Consider the following 10,432-nt stretch of genomic DNA (forward strand, 5'->3'; position numbering starts at 1 on the left):
AGCTTAAAAGACCTACTTTGTTGCAAAATATATATGTGACACTTCAAAAGATTTTCAGTTTTGGATTCATTTGTGAGTGGGGACCTAACAAAAAAAATGAATAATAAGCAGATTCAGGATTTAGGAGGCGATTTGTGTTTCTGTTTTCCTAAACATTCTATGTGGAGCATTGTACTGGTGCTCTGAAAGATATACAAAATGTACCATATAATTCACTTCTTTGAGGAACTTAAAAACCTAGGGGAGAATTATCTAAGAGATAGAAGAGAATTCAGAGACATTAAAGATGGAGGAGGTAAAATTAGTACTTGTAGAAAGTAGTGCAAAGCTTAAGCGTCAACCAAAAGTATCTCAAAACTAATAAAGCCACGGGGTGTAAAATTAATCTCAGAAATTAAAAGCTTTCATTCATATAAACAACAGCCAATGAGAAGACATACTGGAAGAAAAAGCTTCTTTTAAAGTAAAGACAGAGGGGGGGCCTCTGGATGACTCAGGTGGTTAAGCGTCCCGCTCTTGGTTTTGGCTCAGGTCCTGATCTCAGGGTCATGGGATCAGCACCCCATCAGGCCCTGGGCTCAGCACAGAGTCTACTTAAGATTCTCTCTCCTTCTGCCCCTCCCCCTTCTCTCTCCTCTCAAAGTGAATAAATAAAATCTTTTACAAAAAAATAAGAACAAAGGAGAGAACACCTAGGAATAAATCATAGGCAAGACCCCGAAAAGAAAACTTTCTTTTTCCTGAAAAAGAAAGCACAAACACATGGAGAGGCATGCCATACTTCTGGATAGGAAGACTTAACCAACATAAACATGCCAATTATTTGTAAGTTAATCTATAAATGTAATGCCATCTCAATAAAAATATTAGGATTTTCCAAAACCAGAAAGCTGATTCCAAAGTTCCTATGAAGAAGCTCAGTAAGACTAGCCAGGACAGCTCTGAAAACAGTAGTGAGGACAGACTAGCCTTACAAAATACTGAAAACAGAAAACTGCAGTAATGAAAGCAGTCTGGTACTGACATGTGACCAGACAGATCATTAGGATAAAACAGACGCAGATAGTGGAATTTAGCACAAGATAAAGGTGACATTTCAATTCAGTGAGGAAAGTATGGTTTATCCATTAAGTGTCAGGACACCTGCATAGCTATTTGCAGGAATAAACAAAAGCTGGAATCATACCTCATACCAAAATAAAATCCAATGTTAAATGTGAAAACTGAAATGTTTAAAGTACTTGAAGAAATCATAGAATCTTAAAACATTCAGTGTAGTGAAAGCTTTTCTAAGTTTGGTATAAAATCCAGAAACAATAAAAAAGATATTAACTGTTAAGTTCATAATAATGTATAATATACATATAATAATGGTAATGTCATGATATATATAAAATAAATTACCCCTCTCAGGAGTGCCTGGGTGGCACAGTCCGTTGAGCATCTACCTTTGGCTCAGGTCATGATCCCAGGGTCCTGGGACTGGGCCCCAAATCAGCCTCCCTGCTCCCCGTTGAAGTTGGACCAGGAGGAAGTAGTCCCAAATCTTGTCTCTGATAAAGAACCTGTATCCAAAATGTATAAGGAAATCTCAAAAATAAATTTAAAAATAGATTATTTGAACAGACATGGCACTAAGAAGATAAACAGAAGTCAAGCCCGTGAAAGAGTGTTCGACATCACTTTCTCTCTCTGCCTCTCTCTCCCCCTCTCCCTGCAGCTCTCCCTGCTTCTGCTCTCTCTGTCAAAGGAGTAAATAAAATCTTTAAAAAAAATATTCCTCATCTCAAAAATCACCTTAAGCAAAGAGAAATTACAGATTTGGAAAAAAGAATTGCAAATCATACCATGCATTGCTTAATATATAAAGAACTCCTAGAATTCAATAAGGAAAAAAAATTCAATAGTCCAAAAGGAAAAAAAAAATCCAAAACTGTAAACAGAGTTTTCATAGAAAAGGATATAAATGACACAAACTGAAAATAAAAGCTCAATCTTCCTGTTAAGAGAATTACAAAATAGGAGCACCTGGGTGGCTCAGTCAGTTAGGCGTCTGCCTTCAGCTCAGGTCATGATCCCAGGGTCCTGGGATCGAGCCCCACCTCAAGCTCCCTGCTCAGTGGGGCGTCTGTTTGTCCCTCTGCCCCTCTCCCTGTGTGTGCTCTTTCACTTTCTCAAATAAATAAAATATTAAAAAAAAAAGAGGGAGAGAAGTATAAAAAGCTATGCTGAGATACTAGTTTTTCATCTATTCAATAATTTTTTTCTCTAAAACACTGTGTTACATTCCGTATATTATTAAGAATCGGGGAACAAGGGTTTTTGCCAGTAGAGATGTAAATTAGAACAACCACTGAGAATGCTGTGCTGTATATGCCAGATTGACTCTTTCAACTGCCAGTCTTCCTTCCTAGTCAGCGAGGTTGCAAAATACGTGCACTTCCCGTATTTGTGCAGCTCGTATCCGGAAGCTAATTAGACTTTCACAATTATTTGTTCTCTGCACGATCTGAAAAGAGACACGAGGCCGAGGCCATCTTTTTGAGGCTCTTGAGTGTTGTAAGGTTGTGGGACACCTGTTTGCACGCAGCAGTCAGGGGTGGAAAGTCTGTCCTCGCGCTTTCTGGACACGGAGAAGTAGCGCTGGTGGCCGCAGCTCCTTACGATGACCTGTCAATCCCTAGATTGTGGGACGACACCGTGCTTGTCCAGGTTGCCAGGAGGGAGCGCGGTGGCGGTGCTGGCCTCCGGCTTCTGGCGGGGTTCCACCGGGGCAGGAGAGTCCCCGGCCCCTGCCAGCACCTGACATGGGCGTTTGTAAAAGTCATAACCCTTCTAATAGGCGTATATATCATTGTGGCTTGAACTTGTATTTCCTTTTTTTTTTCTTCTAGTAGAATTTTACTTTCATATAGAGTGGGAAAAAAAAAAAAAAAACCTAAAAGGTTAAAGCAAGTCCAACAACCACCTCTACGCAATAAAGCCTTTGCGAATGTCAACTGAAGTGATCCAGAGCTAAAACTGAATTATGCAGATTTTCAGTGAAGTCACCCAGTCATGTAATGCAAACAAAAGTCAACTATTTACACGTTAGGCGAGCCTCTCAAAAATGCACCCCAAGAAGCATTCATCTTTGTTTTTTGCTTTTTGTTTTTGTTTTGTTTTGTTTTGTTTTCGTATGCCATCCAAAGACTTGCACGTTTTTTCAGATTATTTAATCTTTTCAATAGAACGTGGCCTGTCCCGTGTGGTAATGCTCTGGTACTATTCGTTTAGGATGGCTCCTCCTGCAACCAGACGTGTCCCCAGAGGGGCTTTGGTTCTGCTTTAGAAGTTCCAATAGAGATTAAAATCTTTTTTGAATCAAATATCAGTATGGAGGGAGGGGACGCGGGGTGCAACATAGACCAGCAGGTTACCTCTCTGTATGTTAGAGATCACTCCTTTGAGGTATTTGCGCCACAGCCTGGTCCGTCCTGCTTCATATTAGGTAGTACAGGTTTGAATCATCAGAACCTTGGCAAGACCTGATTTTTTTTTCAAAATTACAATTACCTCTAGGAGCAAGTCCATGTTACTGAGTCATGGGAAATTTAATATCGTGAAGGAAAACAAGTATAGCCAGGCATCTTTAAAAATATGCCCCAACCACTGCTTCTCAATATTGAAAAACTAAAACTACATACGTTTATTGTACAACAAATCCCATCTGGGTCCCCTGAAATTCCCCTAGTTTCATTCATTAGAAAGGGATTAGGAAAAAAAAAAGAGACTTAGCACTTTATTATTATTTTTTTAAAGATTTTATTTATTCATGAGAGACACAGAGAGAGAGGCAGAGACACAGGCAGAGGGAGATGCAGGCTCCATGCAGGGAGCCCGATGCAGAACTCGATCCCAGGACCCTTGGGTCACGTTCTGAGTCCAAGGCAGGTGCTCAACCCCTGAGCCACCCGGGGGTCCCTACAAATCGCTTTCATAGAAACTAACAAGCTGATTCTAAAATTCATGTAGAAGTGAGCCTAAAATGGTCAAAGACAATTTTGGAAGAAAACAAAGGTGAAGGCCCAGGACGACTTGATGTCAAGACCAACCTTGAAACTGCACTAACCGGGGTCGTGTGGTCTGGGCATCAAGAGAGACAAATCAGTGGAATAGAATGGTGTTCGGAAATAGAACCGCCCATCTGTGGACAACTGATTTTCAACAAAGGTGCAATAAAGGACAGTCTTTTCAACAAATGGTGCTGCAGCAGAAATGAAACAAAACATTAACTTCCATGTCTACCTTGTATCATATATATAAAAAACCCAACAATCTCCAAATGAATCCTGGACCTGAAACTATAAAACTTTTCAAATACATAGAAAATCTTTGGGACCGGGAGCTAAGCAGAGAGTTCTTAGAAACAACACCAAAACACAACCCATAAAGGAAAAGTTGTCAGATTTCATCAGAATTAATTAATTAATTTTTATTTATTTTTAGATTTCATCAGAATTTAAAATTTCTCTTTGAAAGGCATTAGAGAATGAAAAGAGAAGTTGGACTGGGAGGAAATAGCTCCAAATCTTATCTCTGATAAAGAACCTGTATCCAAAATGTATAAGGAAATCTCAAAAATAAATGTAAAAATAGATTATTTGAACAGACATGGCACTAAGAAGATAAACAGAAGTCAAGCGCGTGGAAGAGTGTTCGACAGGAACAGAAGCAGGCTCCATGCAGGGAGCCCGATGCGGACTCGATCCCGGGACCCCGGGGTCACGCCCTGGGCCAAAGGCAGATGCGTGCAACCTCCACGTTCCCTTTGTTTCACAATTCTGGCTACATATTTAGGCGCACACTCTCTGAACACCCTTGACCCTTTGTCCATCCTTAGATAGCTCCATTTCTGAAAAAGAGTCAAGTCATAACTCAAACTGCTTGACCCTCGCTCCTCCTTTCTTTTCACACTCATCAGTATAGGAGAGGGATGGAGACTGGACACAGGCCAGACGCCCAGCTCTGAAATTTTACATTGTGTCTCCCAGTGAGACTTGAGCAATTTACTTAACTTTCTTTGCCCAGCTTCTTCATTTATAAAATAGAGATAATAATAGTATTTACCTCATAGGGTGGCTGAGAATATTAAATGAGTCATTAGATATAAAGTGCATAGAATACACCAGGATGGTAAATTCTTAATATTAGCAATTATGACTATTAGCAGAAGATTTTGCTTGTGTCATTTTGCCGGAGGCGAACACCTCCCACCAGCTCTATCCCACCTCCTCCCACCTCGTGGTCTTTTAATAGATGATCTCATTTTTCCCACAGCATGTTGAACAACATTCTTTACTGGTCCTTCTTCTAGAATTATAAACACGATCAAGAACCTCCCACTTAAAAATCTATCCTTAATGGTGAGCATTTCTTCTTCTCTCTTGTTCTATAATCAAATTTATTAAAAGTCCACACTGAGACCTCCACTTTCTTCTGTTTCCCTTCATTCCTCACATTACTGCGATCTACTGGACCCCATCATACCACGAAATTGCTTTGACTGAGGCCAAGTATGACTATTTTCAAGATGCCTCTCCTGTGTTTTTCCACTGTATCCTGAGGCCGGGTTACCTTAAAATTATGACTTTTTCAACACTTCATATACCCTCTGACGTATGATTTTTTTTTAATTTTTATTTATTTATGATAGTCACAGAGAGAGAGAGAGAGAGGCAGAGACACAGGCAGAAGGAGAAGCAGGCTCCATGCACCGGGAGCCCGACGTGGGATTCGATCCTGGGACTCCAGGATCGCGCCCTGGGCCAAAGGCAGGCGCTAAACCGCTGTGCCACCCAGGGATCCCCCTGACGTATGATTTTTACTTACTTATTTTGTTTATATTTGTTTTCCCTGAGTAGAATGTAAAATCAAGGAGAACAGGGATTTTTGTGTCCTCTGTTTATTGCTACATCCCTATCACCTAACATAATGCAAGGAACGTCACAGGCGCTTACTAAATGTGCCTTGAATGAGGGAACACTGAATTGTGATGATCTGTTTTTCTGTCTCCTATGTTAGGAGCTACTCTGAGGACTGGAACTGTCCCTCCGATCTCTTTATTAGCCCTGCTAGCTCAGAGCCTGACCCAAATGGGAGTGTGAACATTGATGGGTTCATGCGGAGTCGCTATGGTTCCAGTATTTTTGGTAAATGCTTCTGGAAGATACTCCAAGGCCTGAGAAAGTGGTTTTTAAATTCTATTCTGAAATCCTAGAGTTCCAATGAGCTGCTATGAAGATTTTGCAAACAGTGGAGATTTAAGTTACGTAAAGAAACTGTATTAGTCAGTGGTCTCCAGAAAATAGGACCAATAGGAGATTATCTACCTATCTGTTGATCTAGCTATCTAGCTATCTAGCTATCATCTATCTATTTAATCTATCATCTATCTGGAGATTTATTAAGAGGAATTGGCTTCTGTGATTATAGAGGCTGAGAAGGCTCACAATCTGGAGGAGACAAACCAAAAACCAGACACAACTACAGAGAACAAACAGATGGTTACCCGAGGAGAGGTGGGTGGGAGGAATGGGTGACATAGGTGAAGGGGATTAAGAGTGCACTCATGATGACAAGAACTGTGTATTATATGGAACTGCTGAATCACTATATGGTACACCTGAGACTAATACAACATTGTGTATTAGCTATACTGGAATTAAAAAATTTTTTTAAAAAAAGATTTTATTTATTTATCCATGAGAGACACAGAGAGAGAGGCAGAGACACAGGCAGAGGGAGAAGCAGGCTCCCTGCGGGGAGCCCGATGTGGGACTCGATCCCAGGACCCAGGGGTCATGCCCTGGCCAAAGGCAGATGCTTAACCGCTGAGCCATCCAGGTGCCCTAAAATAAAAATCTTAATAAAAAAATAGTTCTCCTGCTAAAATAAGTTTGAAAATGATGTTTAAACCAAAGACAGGAAGGAGGGGTGCCTGGGTGGCTCAGTCAGTTGGGCTTCTGACTCAATTTCCACTTGAGTCACGATCTCAGGGTTGTAAGATGGAGCCCCGCGTCGGGCTCCAGGCTGACGGTGGAATCTGCTTAAGATTCTCTCTCTCCCTTTCCCTCTGCCCCTGCCCCCACACTTTCTCTCTCCCTCCCTCTCTAAACAAACAAACAGAAAAATAGAGGAAGAAGAAAATACAAAGAAAGAACAGAGAACATTGAGTGCACGTTTGGATCACGTGGGGAATTTCCACACTGATACCTGGGCCCCATTCCCAGAGATGTTAGTAGGGGTTAAGGATTGAGCATAGACAGTTCTTAAATTCTTCAGGTAATTCTAAGTAACAGCCAGGGCTGAGAGCCACTGCAATAGGCAGTCCTTGAGAAACGGGGCGAGACTAAAAGGGAAAATGAAGGTTAGTGTGTTGAGAGAGGCAAAATGACCCCAATGGTTGCTTAAAGTCCTTGTTAGTAATACTGGGCCACTGGGGACACCTGGGTGGCTCAGTGGTTGAGCGTCTGCCTTTGGCTCAGGTCCTGGGATCGAGTCCCACACATAGGGCTCACCTGTAGGGAGCCTGCTTCTCCCTCTGCCTGTGTCTCTGCCTCTCTCTGCGTGTCTCTCATGAATAAAGTCTTTTTTTTTTTAAACAATACTGGGCCATAAATAGTCCATGTTACTGGTTTTTTTTTTTTTCTGTTTTTTTTTATAGGCATGACTAGTAATTGGATCCAGACACTCGAAGGGACATAAGAGCAAAAGCAAGTAAGTAGTTAATGGTTACTTTATGGGGCACTAATAAGAACTAAAAAATAAAAAAAACCCATCCTTCTTCCTTGAAGCTTTCTAAAAGGTTAATTATCAACCAGTTCTTTCAACCCTTAAATTACTTTCTGAGAGTGAATTAGAAAGAGGAGCATGAATTCTATTAGGAGATTGTGGTACTACCACAGATTAATTCTTCTTATTAAATGGTGCTGTTGTTCATTTGTCACCATGAAGAGGCTAACTTAATCCTTGTTTTGAGCTTGCATATTGAGCAATTCTGGATAATTGCATGTAGAAGGATAACCTTTATAACAGGCACAATCCAATACAGAGAAGAACTCATTCTTGGAATGCGAATTTCAAATTCATAGAGTGGAATCTAGCATCGAGGATGCATGAGTTTAACGGTGCATGAGCATGAGTTTAACGGTGTTATCATTCCTAACGGAAATTTCCAGTAATCTGTGGTTGAGTATAGACTTGGGAACATGGCATCGTGGCCACCACATTGGATTTATCAGCGGATGAGTGTCATTAACCAGAGGTTGCATGATGTTGGTCACAGGTGCCTTGTTTGGGTTATTGTCCTCTTTATGAAAATACATTTCATATAATAGACGGACTCTCCATGTAGAGAAGGAGATATCGTAATCCAACTCTTTGTAAAGAGTATTTCCATAAAAATATATTGGACTTTTTTTTTCCCTTTCAAATGAACAGGTTCTTGCGAGTAAATCTGATGAAGTGGTTTGCCACGAGAATCGCCTGACACTCCAAAGCAAAAGCACTGAACAAAAGTCGACTTTCACAGAAGTGGCTATCGCATGATTTCTCCTGCAAGGACCAGTACTTTCTATTCCGTGATGATCTGCGTCCTCTGCTATGCTTCATCTCATGCTTGACTGATTCCAAGTGTGAAGGGGGTTAACTGTATTCGCTATTGGCAATTTAGCATTAATTGTAATACGCTGTAATCCAAATTACAATCTGTCATTGCCAGTCAAATTGTGAAGCGTTGTAATTGCGTTTTAGAGTTCCGCTGCCGTTGATGATTGCTACCTCATTTGTGTTTTAATATCCCGTGACGAATTTGCAAATGGAAATACAATCCTGTAACAAGCCAGGAAACAAGCATTGTTCGTCCTATTATAACAGCTAGAAAATTATTTCTTAACAAATGAAAAGGGAAAGAGATGGTAAGACAGTGAAGAGAAATCATTTAAGGACGAAAAAGATGCAAAAAGACTTCAGTTTTCTAGCGGCTCATAAAAGTAAGTGAGCCGTAGAGTTTTTTGGGAACACGTTTTTAAACAAGACGTTACAGAATAATCTTTAAAATTATTTGTGAAAGCTACCCGTACTAATACAAATTGCTCTAGTTTATTGATTTGAATTGGTGTAGAGAATTCCCCAGCATACTCAACATTCTTTCCTTGGTGATCCTTCCTGTTGTTTTTACTGTTAAAAATCATGCTACTGTGAGTGTTCTTTTTTTTTTTAAATCAATTAAATAATTTTTTTTTTTTTTTTTTTTTTTTTTTTTTTTTTTTTTACCGTGAGTGTTCCTATGTATGAGTCTTCATCACCTGGGGAAGACAGGTTCACGGGGAGTATCCTTAGCAGGGATCTCTGGTTTACAGAGTATGCCTATCTTCTATTTCACTCGAAAAAAAAAAAAAGAATTATATATTTGAGAGAGAGTGAGCATTTTGGGAGCAGCAGAGAGAGAGAGATTGTCCCCCCCCCCCTTTTAAAAAATGTTTAATTCAATTTACGCAACATGCAGTGTGTCACATGTTCAGGGGCAGGCTTTCGTGGGTCAGCAGTTGCATGTAACACCTGGAGAGGGAGAGAGAATCTTAGGCACGCTGGGCCTCGATCTCACCACCCTGAGATCACCACCTGAGCCAGAACCAAGAGTCGGGCCCTAACTGCCTGCACCACCCAGGTGCCCCTTGACACCTTGTTGGGAACACATTGTTGACTGTAAGTGCGACGTTGCGCCGCCAGGTCTCTAGAGCTCATTCACCTTGTTGGGCTGAAACTTTCTGTCGATTAGGCCTCCCCATGCCCCCCACACCCCCCTCATGCTCTCTGGCAACCAGTTTCACTGCAAATCACGCAGTATTTGTTTTTCTGTGACTGGCTTATTCCACTCGGCCTCGCTTCAGTTATCTCACCGTTCTCAAAGGTTCACTCATGTTGTCACCTATTTCGTATTTTGTCTTTTTTAAGGCTGAATAGTATTCTTCTTTTTCTTTTTTTTTTTTTTTAAGATTTATTTATTAGAGAGAGAGCGCGCACAAGCAGGGGGAGCTGCAGCAGAGGGGGGAGCAGCAGACTCCCCCGACCCTGAGCAGGGAGCCCGACGTGGGGCTCGATCCCAGGACCCCGGGGTCATGACCCGAGCCGAGGGCAGACGCCTAGCCGACGGCCCCGGGTGCTCCAACGCTCGGTAGCATGGTTGCATGCACATGGCACTGCTCTTCATTCCTCTATCGGTCACCGTACACGCAGCTGGCTTCCACATCTTGCTGTGTGCGACGGATGCTGCAATGAACCTGCGAGTGCTGGTGTCTACCAAACCTTCTGATGGGGATGTTCTTTGGGTAAATGCCCAGGGGAGGGCGGCTGGATCATAGGATTTTTACAGTTTTAATTTTTTGAGGGA

General features: G+C 41.4%; 1 long non-coding RNA gene across 3 annotated transcripts; it reads left to right on the forward strand.

The window, feature by feature from the left end:
• Positions 1-2,287: 2,287 nt before the first annotated feature.
• On the forward strand, positions 2,288-9,240 carry LOC111097600. 3 transcript variants are annotated; one of them, XR_005365420.1, is made up of 3 exons: positions 2,288-5,405; positions 7,706-7,758; positions 8,482-9,240. It is a non-coding gene; the product is annotated as an uncharacterized LOC111097600 (long non-coding RNA). The 3 variants fall into 3 exon arrangements; XR_005365419.1 differs by lacking the exon at positions 2,288-5,405 and adding an exon at positions 5,797-5,854; XR_005365421.1 differs by lacking the exon at positions 2,288-5,405 and adding an exon at positions 5,866-6,191.
• The last annotated feature ends 1,192 nt before the right edge of the window (positions 9,241-10,432 follow it).

This window comes from Canis lupus, chromosome 10 (assembly GCF_011100685.1).
Source record: "Canis lupus familiaris isolate Mischka breed German Shepherd chromosome 10, alternate assembly UU_Cfam_GSD_1.0, whole genome shotgun sequence".
Taxonomy (NCBI): domain Eukaryota; kingdom Metazoa; phylum Chordata; class Mammalia; order Carnivora; family Canidae; genus Canis; species Canis lupus.